General features: G+C 55.9%; 2 protein-coding genes across 5 annotated transcripts in view; both read left to right on the top strand.

Annotated features, from left to right (window-relative positions):
* LOC114589761 (uncharacterized) overlaps nt 1-16,328 on the top strand; it is a 498,312-nt gene that overhangs the window by 147,445 nt on the left and 334,539 nt on the right. The gene's annotated exons all lie outside the window — the stretch shown is intronic.
* FHIP1B (FHF complex subunit HOOK interacting protein 1B) overlaps nt 4,049-16,328 on the top strand; it is a 32,332-nt gene continuing 20,052 nt past the window's right edge. Inside the window, exons 1-2 of one of the 2 annotated variants that reach the window (XM_028725458.2) lie at nt 4,049-4,168; nt 4,974-5,018. The gene's annotated coding sequence lies outside the window, so the exon portion shown is untranslated. Of the gene's footprint in view, nt 4,169-4,973; nt 5,019-13,060; nt 13,174-16,328 lie in introns of those variants that run through there. The other variant, XM_077927836.1, reaches the window with a different exon arrangement.

Here is a 16,328-nt window from a genome sequence, read left to right as displayed (position 1 = left end):
GCAGAGCCTCTCCCTCCTTCTCCGGCTGGCGTTCTGCATCCAGGCACGCGGGCGCCTAGCAACGCAGCAGGGCTCCCCCCTCCCGTCCACCCCCCCGGGGGCTCAGCCACACACCTGAGCCAGCAGGTGCAACCCTAAAGGGCCCAATCAGGGAGGGAGCGGCGCTGATGAGGACCCTGGGGAGAGCAGGGGGGGCAGGGCGGCTGCCAGGCCAGGCCAGGGCGAGGCAAGCAGGCAGGGGGATGGGGGCCCAGACCAAGCTGTGCAGGCCTTGCCCCCCCTCCAGCTCTACCTCTCTTTTAAATCAGAACCAGTGAAGGCAGTGAAGGTCCTGTGTGAGTGCCTGGAAGTGGTTGGAGGATGGATGGCAGCTAATGGAATGAGGTTGAATCCTGACAAGACAGAAGTACTGTATTTTTTGCCCTATAGGACGCACTTTTCCCCCTCCAAAAATGAAGGGGAAATGTGTGTGCGTCCTATGGGGCAAATGCAGGCTTTCGCTGAAGCCTGGAGAGCGAGAGGGGTCAGTGCGCACCGACCCCTCTCGCTCTCCAGGCATCAGGAAGCTATCCGCAAGCCTTGCGAGCCCAGCAGGAGTTCCCGTCGGGCTCCCAAGGCGCCAATCTCCCCCGGCTTGCGGAGAGCTGCCTGCATGCCGAAGCCTGGGGCTTGCTGCACAGCGCACCCCGGGCTTCGGGCAGATATCGGGCAGCCCCACACGCTCGGGGGACAGCGGGGAGGTGCAGCATGGCAACCCGCTGTTCCCCGACCTGGTTCGGAGGCTGGCGCTGGGGACAGATATCTGGGGAGACGGGCGTGATTTCCCGCCGGGCTCCCTAGGCTTGCGGATAGCAGCCTGTTCTGGGCGCTGGGGTCGGGGGAAGCTCGGGCATCCCCCGCCCCAGCCCCACGCCTGGGGAAAAAATAAATTTCCCCCCTTTATTTCCCCCCAAAAAAACTAGGTGCGTCCTATGGGGCGAAAAATACGTTACTCTTTTGGGGGATAGAGGGCAGGCAGGTGTGGGGGACTCCCTGGTCCTGAATGGGCCAACTGTGCCCCTGAAGGACCAGGTGCACAGCCTGGGAGTCATTTTGGACTTACAGCTGTCCATGGTGGCGCAGGTTAATTCTGTGTCCAGGGCAGCTGTCTACCAGCTCCATCTGGCACTCAGGATGAGACCCTCCTTGCCCGCAGACTGTCTGGACTATTGCAATGCTCTCTATATGGGGCTACCTTTGAAGGTGACCCGGAAACTACAATTAATCCAGAATGTGGGAACTAAACTGGTGACTGGGAGCGGCCACCGTGACCACATAACAGCGGTCTTGAAAGACCTACGTTGGCTCCCAGTATGTTTCTCAGCACAATTCAAAGTGTTGATGATGACCTTTAAAGCCCTAAACGGCCTCGGTCCAGGAGACCTGAAGGAGCGTCTCCAGCCCATAGTTCAGCCTGGACACCGGGGTCCAGATCCGAGGGTCTTCTGGCGGTTCCCTCGCTGTGAGAAGCCAAGTTGCAGGGAACCAGGCAGAGGGCCTCCTCGGTAGTGGTGCCCGCCCTCCCACCAGATGTCAAAGAAATAAACAACTCTCTGACTTTTATAAGACACCTTAAGGCAGCCCTGTTGAGGGAAGTTTTTAATAGTTAATGCTGTATTGTTTTTAACACTCGATGGGCGGGGTATAAATAATAAATTATTGTATTATTATTATAGGGCAGCCCGGGGGGGGGGGGGTCCCACAGACACATCCCCTCCAACATTTCTTTGGTGAAAATAGGGACATTCTCCTCCACCTCAGGAACACACAGGCGTCGCAGGCAGAGTCAGGGGCCCCAAGAGGCCCCCCTGGGCTAGCCCCCTCTTTCCCCCAAGGGTCAGCCTGCTCCCCCAAACAGAACCAGCGAGAGAGACCCAAGCGCAAGAGGAAATTCTTTTTAGACCCTCGGCCGCTGGCCTTTATCACCCTGTAGATTAACCTCAATATATAGCCTTGGATCTGACCAGTGCAGGATTTACGTATAAGCTAAACAAGCTATAGCTTAGGGCCCCACTCTCCCCCCCCCCCCCGAAAGGAAAAAAAACTGGATGTACATTTCCAAAATATAAGATAAAAAAGAAATAAAATAAAACCTACATACAGCAACAGTATTTTGTGTTGTGTAGGCTCCTGTGATGTAAGGAATAGGCCCCCAATCATTTAAAGTTAGAGCTTAATAATTATTTCACTATTAATATGCTTCTTCTTAATTGTATTTCAGTTCATCAATTAATTTGATAAAATACATATTTTGTTATGTGCAGATGGCTTTAGATACCCATTAGGTCCATAAATTACCACACAGCATATATTCAACACAAAAAGCAGCAACAGTTTGTTGTTGACAAAGGACAGCTGGACACAGAAAGGGCCCCATTCCCTTCCGAAGCTGAGGGCCACATCAAACCAAAATCCAGCCCTGGATCTGACCAAGGCGGACAGGCAGCTCACTTGAAGCAGGCTGCGTTTCTCTGGAATTGTCCCCAAGCCCAAATATTTTGGAAATCTGCAGAGAATGACATCTCAGGTATGTCAGGGTGAAGCAAACCTTTGCAACCAAACGTAGTTTGACTCAAGATGCTGCGCTGGAAAACACTTGAGAAGCCGGGCCAAACTCACAACCCCCCACAATAATTTATTATTATTATTTGTGCTTTTTTTCTGGGGGGTACCCAGGGGTACGCATTAAAGAGCTGAAATGGACAAACCATTTCAGCTCTTTATTCCCCCTATTAATGTCGGAATAAAGAGCTGAAATGGACAAACCTGGACATCTTTGGGAACCTTAGCACACGCATACCCCTAAACATTTTGTGAATCTTTGCACTTTTGTCCATTTACTGTACAGTGGTACCTCTGGTTGCAAATGGGATCCATTCTGGAAGCCCATTCGCAACATGAGCAGAACGCCACCTGCGTCTGCGCGTGAACAAGTCGCGATTCACTGCTTCTGTGTATGTGCATGATGTCATTTGGCGTGTCTGCGCATGTGCGAGCGGCGAAACCCGGAAGTAACCTTTTCGGGTACTTCTGGGTCGCCGTGGGACGTAACCTGAAGCAACCGTAACATGAGGTATAACTGTATTTATTTCCCCCAATTTGAACTACAAAATTGTGATTTTCTTGAGTCAAAATGAGAGGACCCCTAAACTTTTTATAGAAAAAAAACACTGATTATTATTGTTGTTGTTGAGTCTAGTCGTGTCCGACTCTTCGTGACCCCCTGGACCAGAGCACGTCAGGCACTCCTGTCTTCCACTGCCTCCCGCAGTTTGGTCAAACTCATGCTGGTAGCTTCGAGAACACTGTCCCACCATCTCGTCCTCTGTCGTCCCCTTCTCCTTGTGCCCTCCATCTTTCCCAACATCAGGGTCTTTTCCAGGGAGTCTTCTCTTCTCATGAGGAGGCCAAAGTCTTGGAGCCTCAGCTTCACGATCTGTCCTTCCAGTGAGCACTCAGGGCTGATTTCCTTAAGATTGGATGCATTTGATCTTCTTGCTGTCCATGGGACTCTCAATGGGAGTCTCCTCCAGCACCAGAATTCAGAAGCATCCATTCTTCGGCGATCAGCCTTCTTGATGGTCCAGCTCTCACTTCCATACATCACTACTGGGAAAACCAGAGCTTGAACTATACGGACCTTTGTTGGCAAGGTGATGTGATGATTATTAATTGTTGTTATTATTAATCAAATTTGCATAAGGCCAGAGGTCCCAGTGCGGTTCACAGCATCCCAGTAAGGAAAGCTAAGAATCGGGAGGAGGGAAAGATGAGCTGCTGCTGGATTGGAAGAGACTGAAAAACCTCGCAGCCCCCCAACTCCTGCGCAGCTCTCCTGCCCCCGAGACCCCCAGGAGGCGGGGTCCGGGCTCCTGGCCCGCCCGCTGCTCCCCGGCGCCCTCTGCCCATGCCCAGAGGCGCCCTGCCCTCCGCGGGCTCCCCGCGCACGCGCAGAGAGGCCTCGGCCGCACCTGGGAGGCGCCGGGGGGCGGGGCTGGCAGGTGGGGGCGGAGACTGCGGCGGGAGGGGGCCCGCCCCGTGGGCGTGGCCTGGCCGGGCGGCGGCGGCGGCGGCGGCGGAGGAAGGAAAATGGCGGCTCGGCGGCGGCAGCGGAGGCGGCGACACTCAGGTGTCCGGCGGGGGGGGGGGGCGAGAGGAGAGAGGGGCGGGTGGGGGGCATCGCCCGGGGGGGGGGGGATCGGGCCCCACTGCGGGCAGGATCGGGGGTCCCGGGAGGAGGGGAGGGGGGCTCCATCTGGCGCCCCCCCTTTCCACCCCCTCCTTCCAAGGGGGGGGCAGAGTCTGGTGTGCCTCTCTGTCCGTGGGGTGGGGGGGGCTGCTGCTGGGCCTCGGAGCCCCCCTCCCCATCTCCCCCATCCCTCCTGCCACGAGGCCCCACCCTGGAGAACGGAGCCCCCTCCCCTCCCCCGCGTGTCCAGGGTCGCGCCCCGCGGGGGGGGGGGGTCTGTCTATTTGTGGAGCCCCCTCCCTCTATCCCTCCCTCCCCAGATGCGTAAGCGGAGGGAGAGGGGTGCCTTCCCTTTACCCCCCCCCTCCGAGGAGGCTCCTGGGGCAAAGCTTCTTTGGGGGGGGGGCTGCTCCGTCCGTCAGGTGGGGGGGGGATCCCCGGCCTGCAGACCCCCGGGTGGGGGGGTCCTTAGGGCCAAGGGTCGCCCCCCCCGCCTCCCTGGAAGGAGAGAGCAGGGAGGGTTGGCAGCCCCCCCCCCGTGGAGGGAGGGTTGGCAGGCCCCCACCTCCTGCAACAGGGGGTGATCTCCACGCTGATCTACCTGGTGGGGAGGGGTGGTCTGTGGGACCCCCCCCCCAGGGCAGAAAGGGGGCTTTGGGTGGAAGAGGACCAGGGGTGGGGTGGGGGCGCCAGCAAAGGGGATTCCACCCTGACCCCCTCCTTCCTGCTCTCCTTTCCCCCATAGCTGCTGTCTGGATGGGACCCGAACCCTAGGAGCCTACACTGCAAGGTAAGCGTCCCAGGGCTTTCCAGTGGGGAGGGGCATTTGATGGTGGGGGTCACCGCCGAGGCCTCTTGGATTGTGGGGGGGAGCGGCCCTACTTGGCGGCCCCCCTGAAAAGAAAGAAGGGGGTCAGGACCGGGAGGCCACCCCCCAGAAGCCAGCTAAGGTGAGTTTTGTGGGGAGTGGCGAGTGGCTCCACCCCCCCCCCACTTCCAACCTCATTGGATGTGACCTTGGGAGGCAGGCACTGGTTGTTGTTGTTGCGGCGGCGATGAAATGAGGACTAGCCTCTTGTTGGGCAAGGTTCAAAACCCCACTTGGTGACTTGGGGGGGTGCTGTCGCCTGAAAAAGAGGCTTTTCCTGACAAAGGACTTGTGAAGTTTCTTGGTGGGTGGGGGGCTGCAGACCCCCTGCGTTCTCCCTCTTTTGTGTGGGGTGGGCAGCCCTCGGTAGAGCCCCTAAATGTGGGGCTGCGATATAATCCTTGTGGGCGCATCAAAGGGTCCACGGGACCTCTTTTCTGTTTTGTGTGCCCCCCCCCCGGGTGAGGGGCCCCTGTTTTCTTGTGGGTGCCCCGTGGGGGGGGAGTCTGGCTGTTCTGGGTTGCCCTAAGAAGCCGATCAGTAGCCGATCTTTCTCAAAAAAAGTTTTTAAAAAAGATTAGTCTGCGGAACTCCCTGCAACAGGAGACTGAGATGGCCTTGAAAGAGGATTGCGTAGGTTTGTGGAGGAGGAGGAGAGGGCTGGACGTGGCTCCTAGGTGGAGACAGAGACCAGTTGCATTCTGGGAGGGGCTCTGGGGCTCAGATCCTGCGCCTTGGTTTTGGGGTGCTGGGTGGGGAGTCCCCCCTTTTCCCTGCCTCCTGCCAGCTGCGTTGTGGGGAGGGAAAGGGGCCAATCCTGCTCTGCCTCTCCTCCTCCGTCATTTTTCCCGAGTGAGCTGAGCTGCCGGGGTCACCTTGGGACACAGGCGCCTGCACAACGTGCCCAGACAGAGGGGGGTTCTCTGGGAGGGGGGTCCGCCCTCCGAGGGGGCGCCTGCCTGAATGGGCCTTTGCGCACACCTGTGCCAGCCCTGCCCTCTGAATTCCCAGCCGGGTACCTGGCCACGTGCAGAGTGTTTTTCTTCCCCCGGTACGGCAGCTTTCTGCCTTCCTCGGTCTCAGGGACAGAGCAGGTGCTTGGAATGTAGAAGATTCAATCCCCAGGTTGGGAGAGACACACCTGCCTGAAACCCTGGACGGCTGCTGCCAGTCTGTGTGGGCAGTATGGAGCTAGATGGAGCTGGCTCAGCTGAAGGCGCTTTCCTGCCCTGGCCGGCCCTGTCAGACTGTTGTGCCCCCCCCCCCCGTCACCCCCTCGGTCTGCTGCTGCTCCGGCAGCCCTGCCAACTGTGCTGAGATTCCTGCCTTGCGGGGGGTTGGTCTTGATGACCCTTGGGGTCCCTTCCATCGCTCCAGCCCTCTGATTCCAGAGCTGTACTCAAGGGCATCCCGGCCCCCGAAGAGCCTCTTCCAGGCTAAATTTAGCGGCGAGGGTGTGGCGAGCCGGCCCTCGTCACCCTGGCCTGGCAGGGAGGAGGAGAGGCAGGGCGAGAGGCAGCCTCTTGGAAGGCGTCCTGGCTTGGCACCGCCCGTTGGCAGCTCCCTCCTTGGGCATGGGGCCCGGCAGCGGGCACCGGGGCAGCCGCCCGCTGGGCAGGTTTAAGCAGGGCTTTGATCCCGAGGCCTCTTGGCTGCCCCTCCAAGTCACCCCACGTGGGAGGCCCGCTTTGCCCTGCCAGGCACCCTCCGCCTTGCCCGCCTGGCATGGGCTCCTTCCCGCAGAGGCGCTGGGCACCAGAGCCCCTTCCCCACTTATCCCGCTGGCACTCAGGAACCTTGTCCTCCTCCGTGAATTTGCCCAGCCTTCTCTGAAAGGGCTGCCTGGGTTATGTGGCTCTCGCTGACTCCTGTGGCGGGCAGTTCCCCAGTCCAACTCTGTGCTGTCTTTTCTCTGCCCTGAATCCTTCTAGCCCTGAGATTCATTTGTTTATTTCGCGAGGTTTATACACTGCTTGATGGATAAACAAAACCAAACCTCAAGTCCCTCCGGCCGGATGGGCAGGGTATAAAAACAGTATTGATTATGATTGAGCGGATTACAAAAAGATAAGAAGACCCAGGAAGAATTGCAGCCGTGCTTCAAAGCAGGGAAAACTACCGAAACGGATTAGAATTCCTTCCGCTTCCTAAGCATCTATACGGGGTTGTGTAAACAGGGATGTTTTCAGGAGGGAACTGGGGCAGTTTCATAGGATGCCTCTGAGTTTGAGGGCCAGGAGAGGGTCACCAATGGGTCTTCAGCAGGTGGGTTAATATGTGGGGCAGGGAGGGTGTGTGTGTGGGGGTGCTCCTTGCAGAGACCCCCTGGCCCTGCTCCCCTCTGGGCCCTGGTCACCCTGCCCACACCAGGCTGGCAAACATGGGGGGGGCAGGTGACCCCCCCCCAAATTCCTTGCCTCCTGGGCCAGCTGCCTCCCTCCCCAATGCCTTTGGGGGGGGGAGTGGGATTGATTGAATGATTGATTGCCGATGTTCGAAACCTTGATCGCACCCGGAAATTCAAAAACCCCACCATTTGGCAAGCATGGAATAAAGTCAATATTGCAAAAAGGGGGGGGGGTCCTGGGCCAGGCTGAGCCCCCCCCTCTTCCCTTCCCAGCATGCTCCTCCTGCTGCAAAGGGTTATTTCTGGCTGGCCTGACTCACGGCTGCGGGGGGGGGGGGGCAGGGGGGAGTCGGTTGGCGCCTCTGAGATCCAAATACAGCATGTCCTTTTTTTTGGGGGGGGGGGGAATTCCTGCTGTTTCTCACCGCCCTCTGCTTAGCTCTGCCTCTGTGGCAGAAAGTTATGTGGGTTGGGTGGGGGGCTCTCAGGAATGCCACCCTCTTTGTCCTCCCCCTCTGCTGTGTCTTCCTTCTGACCCCAAGGAAGGGTCCAGTGTGGGCTAGATTTAGTGTGTGTCCCCCCCCCCCCCGGCAGTGGGTGGCAGCCTTTAGCCCACCTGCTGGGCCAGAGGGCAGGGGAGGAGGTGCTGAGAAGGGTATTTTGGGGGCAGCTGATGGAAGACTTGTAGCTGTTCCCTGAAGATGCCCCCATAAGTGATTGACACCCCCAATTATCAAGAACCTGGCTCAGTTTTCCTGAAGTGCTCCAAACAGGTTGGGGCCCCCGGTTCTTCCACTGTGATTCCGGCATTGAAGCGGGTTGGACTAGATGGCCTTTGGGGGGGGCCCTTCCAGCTCCACAGTTCTGTTTCTGCCTAGATTTATCAGCTATTTTAAAATGAGGCTGCATTTTAAAATGCATTTTAACCTGTATTTTAAATTGGTTCCCTCCCTCCCTCTCTCCCCCCCCCCATTATGTTTTACTGTGATTTTATTTTATTGTTAGCCGCCCTGAGCCCAGCTCTGGCCGGGGAGGGTGGGGTATAAATAAAACTTTATTAGTTATTATTTATTAGTTATGGTGCCCCCCCCCCCCAGTTTCTTTGGCCAAACTCCTGGGGCTTCATTCTGCAGGGGGGCCAGGCCAGAGCGGGCATGAATGCCCGGGAAGAGGGAGTGCCTCTGCACATGGGCAGAGTGGCCTCTGCTCTCCCCTGAGCCACTCCCCGCCTGTCTGGGCCAGAGGGCATGGCGCTCTCTCTCTCTCTCTCTCTCTCTCTCCTTAAGACTCCAGCCTCCCCCCCCCCCCGCCTCCTTGGCCCCCAGCCCAGGCCATCGCCCTGTGGAATGTGCTGCAATTCCTGTGGGCTGGGCAGGCTCAGCCTGTGTCAGAGTTCGCCCTCGCCTCTTCTTCGGGGGGGGGGGTGTATTTGGAGGAGGTGGGGGGGCTGCTCCGCTGGGACCCAGGAGACCTGGCTTGCAATGCTCATGTTTTCACACACACCCTTCGTCCTGAAGTCAGACATGCCGGCTCTCCCAAGCGAAATGAGTAGTATAAGGCAGGAGGCTGCCTGGAGTCCTTCATAGCAGTGCAGAGGGGGAAGGGTCCCCTAAAGGTCATCCAGCCCAACCCGCTGCAAATGCAAGGGGGCTGGTGGTCATGCTTGGCCTCCTGGCTTGGCTTGGGGGGCTTCGAAAGAGGACCGCACCAATTCACAGAGGAGGAGGAGGAGGAGGAGGAGGAGAAGAGTTTGGATTTGATATCCCGCTTTATGGGTCCGCCTCTCCTGGTCTGCCCCGCAGAGGACCTTAAGGTCCATGAATAATCACAGTTTAGAGGTCCTGGGCCCTAAGGAAGCCAGACTATCCTCCCCCAGCGCCTTCTCAGTGGTGGCTCCGACTTGGTGGAATGCTCTGTCCCAGGAGACCAGGGCCCTGCAGGATTGAACCTCCTTCCGTCAGGCCTGTAAGACAGAGCTATTCCGCCTGGCCTTTAATTTGAACTCAGCCTGATCTTTTATTCCCCTTCCTCCCCTTTTTATGAAGATTCTCCGCTCTGGGATCCCACAGCCAATTCTCCCCTGATCTCCTCACTGGCCCAAATAGGACTAACTTAGCCAGCTAGCCCTGGTGATCATCTAACGTTTATTGGATAGATTTCCCCCCAAATTGATTTTTGAATTCTAAATTGATTGCTATTCACGTTTTATACTGTATTTTATGCTGTTTTTTTGTTGCATCAATTAAGTGTTTTAAATTTGTTGTTAGCCGCCCTGTGCCCGGTTTTCTGAACCGGGAAGGGCAGGTTATAAATAAAATTTTCTTATTATTATTATTTATCGCTACCCTCAGGAGTCTCAAAGCGGCTAGCATTCTCCTTTCCCTTCCTCCCCCACAACAAACACTCTGTGAGGTGAGTGGGGCTGAGAGACTTCAGAGAAGTGTGACTGGCCCAAGGTCACCCAGCAGCTGCAGGTGGAGGAGCAGAGACGCGAACCCGGTTCCCCAGACTACGAGTCCACTGCTCTTAACCACTACACCACACGGAGGAGGAGAGAGGGGCTCTCGGGGGCTCCTAGCCAGGCTGGCTGCCCTCTGACTCCAGGGCCGGAGGCACCGTTGCTGGAGCCCCAGGCGGGGAGAGCATTGCTCTTGTGCTTCAATCCCGCTTGCACGTTCCCTTCGGGCATCTGCCCAGGAGACCGGACTCGGTGGGCCCCTGGCCTCTTCTGATGGAGCCTCCTGGCCCAGGGGCAGTCTATCTGGATATTCGGCTGCTGTGAGAACAGGCAGCTCGGCCTGATCCTGCAAGCCCTTCTGATGTCCTCTTGAGTCTGGTGGAGGCCGGGGGTTTGTGTGGCTTGGAGAAGTTCGCTGTTGGGTCCTCCCCAGCCCCCTGCTTCTGTGCCTGAGGGGGGTCGTCTTGTCTGACATTCGGACCAGGAAGCCACCTGCCTGCCTGCCTGCCTGCTTTATTTCCTCTCCTTCCTTCCTTCTTTCCTCTCCTTCCTTCCTTCCTTCCTTCTTTCCTTCTTTCCTCTCCTTCCTTCCTTCCTTCCTTCTTTCCTTCTTTCCTTCTTTCCTCTCCTTGCTTCCTTCCTTCCTTCTTTCCTTCTTTCCTTCTTTCCTCTCCTTCCTTCCTTCCTTCTTTCCTTCCTTCCTTCCTTCCTTCCTTCCTTCCTTCTTTCCTTCCTTCCTTCCTTCCTTCTTTCCTTCCTTCCTCCTTTCCTCTCCTTCCTTCTTTCCTCTCCTTCCTTCCTCCTTTCCTCTCCTTCCTTCCTTCCTTCCTTCCTTCCTTCCTTCTTTCCTTCCTTCCTTCCTCCTTTCCTCTCCTTCCTCCTTTCCTCTCCTTCCTTCCTTCCTTCCTTCCTTCCTTCCTTCCTTCCTCCTCTCCTCTCCTCTCTCCTCTCCTCTCCTCTCCTCTCCTCTCCTCTCCTCTCCTTCCTTCAGCAGCCACAGCTCCTGCCCCACAACGTCCAATGACTCCTTCCTGGGAGATGTTTCAGCAGAGGTGGGGTGGCCACCTGCCTGGGGGGTGGGTAAGATGACCCTGGGGGTCCCTTCCCTCTCTCCTGGCCCTGCTCATGGGGGGCCTTCTGCCCCCTGGGAGCCAGCGGTCGTGGGCACCCTGTCTGGTTTTAGAACCAGGTCCTGCACGAGGAGGAGCTACCGGATCTCCTGCAGGAGGTTTTGGAGTTCAAAGCAGCTGGGGGGGGCTGTGTAGGGGGGGGAATGGGGGAACGGAACCCCGAGGAGCAGCGCTATGGGGTGGGTGTCTCCCCCTCCCCCTCGCCTTCCTGATCTGGACCCTCCCAGCCCCAGAGCTCTTGCTGCTGCAAAAGGGAAAGCAACCTGCCCTGCAAAGCCTGTGGGACTGCTGATCCCGAGGGATCTGGTGCCTGGAGTAGATCTTAGATCTTAGCAACCTCTCTCCGTCATTCCCCCCCCCCCCTTGCAAAACACACTTGGCTTCTGGCAGAGTTATGGGGGGGGGGAGAGATTCGGGTCTCCCTAGGCCTCCCTTTGCACCTCTCAAAACCCGGCTTGTTCCGAATAAATATCCCCAAAGAGGAGATGGCAGAGTTTGAAAAGGTTCAGAAATTGAGCCAGGGATGGAGTGACTGAGAAGGGAGGCTGAAGCGCTGGGGGCTTTTTATTTTGGAGAAAAGGCCAGGAAGAGGCGACAGGGTGGAAGCGAATAAGGTGATTTCTGGGAGATTGGGGGCAGGTAAAAGGAAGGACTCCTTCCCTGGGCAGACAGGTGAATCTGGGCCACCTTCTCTCCCCACCTGCTGCCTCTGCTCCTGGGCAGCCTGCCTGGGATTTCGCTGCCGTCCCGGCTCCTGCTATTCCTGGAGGAAAGGCAGGAACACGATCCTCCTGGGCCTGGCTCCCGGCTGGCGGACGGGGGGGAGGAAGTCCTTCCTTCCATCCGCCCCACACCCTCCAACCTTCAGCTTTCTTGGATCTCCACAAGTTCTGGAATTAGGAGAGAGGGAGGAAAACAGAGCCAGCCTGGCTGGTCGCCTTCGGTGGCCCTCTCCTCCTCCCTCAGTTGGCTGGACGCTCTTTTAAAGCCATCTGGGCTGGGGGCTTCCAGTGGGAGGGAGTTCCACAGTCCCACTTCCTCTGGTCTGTTCTGTGCCTCCCCACGTTCAGCTGGAGGTCTGCAGGTTCTTCTTGCCGTGAATTACATCAGTAATTACATCAGTAAATGTTGTCATATTACGTTACAGGACATACTAATAATGTCCAACATATATACAAAAATTATATACAAATTTTATATACCTATAAAGAAAAGGAAGGGACGCGGGTGGCGCTGTGGGTAAAAGCCTCAGCGCCTAGGGCTTGACGATTGAAAGGTCGGCGGTTCGAATCCCCGCAGCGGGGTGAGCTCCCATCGTTCGGTCCCAGCGCCTGCCGACCTAGCAGTTCGAAAGCACCTCAAAGTGCAAGTAGATAAATAGGGACCGCTTACTAGCGGGAAGGTAAACGGCGTTTCCGTGTGCGGCTCTGGCTCGCCAGAGCAGCGATGTCACGCTGGCCACGTGACCCGGAAGTGTCTCCGGACAGCGCTGGCCCCTGGCCTCTTGAGTGAGATGGGCGCACAACCCTAGAGTCTGGCAAGACTGGCCCGTACGGGCAGGGGTACCTTTACCTTTTAAAGAAAAGGAAACAACAACAAAAGAAAGAACAAAGAGAAAAAACGAAAAAACAATTCCCCCCCCCCAAATCATACACATACCAACACACTAGACTTCAGGTCTATGCCGCTGTATATTTCTTTTTTACAAATGAATGTAGTCTTATTGTATATTTCTTTACATTTTATCTAATACATTCCTATATCAATATGTGCTCTTAGTCTTCTTTCTCAACGTCAATCAAATGCGACAAGTGTCTGTCCTGTCTCCAAGCTAAAGACTCCCAAACGCCCCACACTTTCCTCGCAGGAGTTACTTTGATCGTCTCGATTGCTATTTTTCGAACTTTTTCTGCTCTGCAATCTCTTTTCTGAACTGAGTCCTCAAACTCAGGGCTCCCACCCAGCGCAGTTGCCCCATAGATCCCTGGCTGTCCCCGCGGCTGTGGGGCGTCCGGACGAGGCTGCCTCCTTCTGGCTTTGCCCTGCCCTAACAAGGGGCAGAGTCCACACTGGGAATGTGTGGGGCAGCAGCTGAGCTGCTTTTCTGCCTTTGCTCCCTCCCTCTCTCTCTTTGGGCAACTGGTGAGTAGCGTCTCTGGGGAAGGGGCAGCTCTGCGGTGCTCCTCCACACTGGGGCTGGGGGGGGGGCTCTTTCGCTGTGTGTCAGGTGGGGTGGGGGGCATGTGTGTGCTGTGGGGCCCAGAGCTTTCGGTGGCAGGCACGGAGGGCTGAGGTTCAACTGCCGAGCGGGGATTATGACCTACCTGGGAATGCAGCCAGCCAGGAGATGGAGGACGGGGCAGACAGGTAGCTTCTCTGCCTGGCTCCCCTTCACCTTGGGCCTTAAAGGAGGCACGCCTGCCCCCACGGCAGGAGCCAGCTTTGGGCTGGTTAAGATGGAGGGGGCAGGAAGTCTGCCCTTGACCCAGAGAGCACGACTTTGGGCCCCCCAGAGAAGCAGTGCAGCAGCGACTGGGGCTGTTCATGGAATCGCAAAGCTGTGGGGTGGGAAGGGACCCCCCCCCCAGCTCCTCTGGTCCAATCTCAGTTCTGGGTGTGGATTTTGGCCTGTCTCCAGCTCTGGCCGGTAGCTGCAGTTGGGTTGGGACTCTGAGATTAAGGCTCACCTCTTCGTCAGAAGTGTTGGGATTTGATTCGTGTTGATGCTACAGGTCGTCCTTTTGGGGGCTGACCCACCTGAGGCGGCATAGTTGGAAACGCAAAATCTGTCCTGCGTGGAATTGCAAACCACACTCTATAAAACACCCAAGCTTCTGAAAATAGCAGCTGTAAAATACGAGCGATGAGCAGAAACTGAGTTTTAAACAGCAGTTAACCTTGAAAGCCAAAGTATTAAGGTACAGCTGTTTGGCCCCCGGAGCCCATGTGGGAAGGCATGCCTGGAGAGAGGGGGGCACGGATGTGGGGCTGCCCCCCCAAAAGGTCCTGCCTCTGGCCCCCGCCAGTTTAATGGGTCTGCCCTTTGAGGGATGTGTGGTGGGGCTCAGAGGCTGATCTTAAGGGCCTTGGAGCAACTTGCTCACAAAGCCTTCTGAAGGACAGGGACTGTCCAGGGAGACTCTTGGACCCTTGGGTGACGGGGGAGACGAAGGAGGGCTAAAGGAGGAGAAGGAAATGGCAGAGAAGCCAAAGCAGTTCTGTGCATCTGTCTGAGAAACTGAGGCAGACAGTGGGGAAGAGGGAGGAATTCTTGGCTGGTAGAGAAAGGCTGAAAATTGTCCGGATGGCATTCCTGCAAGATCTCAAAGAAATAGGAAATTGCTGGTCGAACAAAAATAATTAACTTCTCCCTCGGATCAGCCTCCATACCTGAGGACTGGAAGGTAGCCAACGTAACACCAGCTTTTAAAAAGGGATGCTAGGAATTGCAGGCTGCTTAGCTTAATTCATGTCTTGGGAAAAGTGGTGGAATGTGTTGTTAAAGAGAAAATAACCAAGCATATAGGAGAACAAGCCTTGCAGAAGCGGAGTCAGCATGGCTTCGGCAAGGACAAGCCATGTCTCAGAAACTTTTGCGAACAAAAAAAAAAAAATCCATCCAGTAGCACCATAGAGACCAACTAAGTTTGTTATTGGTAGGAGCAAGTGTGCATGCACCCGAAAGCTCATACCAATAGCAAACTTAGTTGGGCTCTAAGGTGCTACTGGAAGGAATTTTTTTTATTTTGTTTCGACTATGGCAGACCAACATGGCTATCTGCCTGAAACTAAAACTTTTTGGAGTTCTGTGAGAGTGTCAAGAACTATATGAATGCTTTCGTTGAGATTCCTGCTTTGCAGGGGGTGGACCAGATGACCCTAGGGGTGGCCACATTTGTCAAGGGCACCAAATTGTTCAGGGCCAAAAGAGATTGCAAGGCGTTCCAGAAGGACCTCTCTCCAAATGCAGTGAGTGGGTCATGAAATGGCAAAGGCCATTCCGTTTGAGCAGATTCCATGTAGGGATCATTCGGAAAGGAACCGAACATAAAGCTGCCAACTTTGTGGTGCTGTTGTACAAATCTATGTTGAGACCGCATTTGGAATACTCTAAGGTTACCAGATTTTTTTCAATGAATCCGGGGACACTTTTTTTAAAAAAAAAAAAGAAAGAGAAAAGTTATTAAAAAAGAAGAAGTAATACCTTCTCTTCTGTGGTCTCCTCTGTCTCATGACCTTCCTCTGGGCCCCGGCCACGTGTCCTTGCCCTCCCGGTGCTCTCCTACCTCTCCTCCTCAGCAGCGGTAGCAGTGGCGCAGCAAGATCGAGACCTTTTTCTTCTTTCTCCTTCTTCTTTCTTTCTCCTCCTTCTCCTCCTCTCCCCTTTCCTTTTGCGTTGGCTCCGGGGTTTGCCTGGCCCCGGAGTGCTGCTGGGCAGTCGGCCGGGTGGCCGGGCGCTCTCACACCCGGCTCAATTTGGGTTGTGTGTGTGTGTGTGTGTCAGTGGCTCCCCCAGTTGACGCACTGGGCGTCCCCGGTTCCCCTTCGGTGGTGGCAGCAGCAGTCTCAGCAGCCCGGAGCCAGCCTAGTAGCTTCAGGAGCTGTTCGCTGCCGTGGCTTGTCGGAAATCCCCATATGATGTGTCTTGCGCTGTTGAATCAAACAACATTCATTCCCTACTAATAAATCTACAACACTTAAAATATGAATTCGGGGACATTAAGTGAAATCCGGGGACATTCCGGGGATGGATTTTGTCAGGATAAATTTGTAAATCCGGGGACTGTCCCCGGGAAACAGGGACGTCTGGTAACCATAGAATCCTCTGCTCAGTTCTGGTGGCCTCACCTCAAGAAGGATGTTGTAGGATTGGAAAAGGTTCAGAAAATAGCCCCCCCCCCCCCAGTGATCAGGGGGGTGCAGTGATTGCCCAAGGGCTTATAGCTCAGTGAAAGGCTGGGGAAGAGGGGGCAAGCTAGAAGCTTATAAAATGATGCCTGGGCTGGAGAAAGGGGCTAGAGGGGGAAAATTCCCCCTTCCCTTCCAACGCTGGGACTTCTGGGCATCCAGTGAAGATGTTGGGAGATTCGGGGCAGAGAAAGGAAGACCCTTCTTCATGCAGAGTTGAACTGTGGAACTCCCTGCCACAGGAGGCCATGAGGGCCACCCACTTGGAGGGCTTTAAAGGAGGGGCAGGCCAGTTCATGGAGGAGGAAAGGGCTATCCATGGCGAATAACAAGGCTGGGTGATCTATTGATGTATCGTCCAAATCATGTTTGAAATCCGTATTGTGATA

The sequence above is a fragment of the Podarcis muralis genome, chromosome 4 (assembly GCF_964188315.1).
Source record: "Podarcis muralis chromosome 4, rPodMur119.hap1.1, whole genome shotgun sequence".
NCBI lineage: Eukaryota > Metazoa > Chordata > Lepidosauria > Squamata > Lacertidae > Podarcis > Podarcis muralis.
This window is presented reverse-complemented; position numbering and strand designations above follow the sequence as displayed.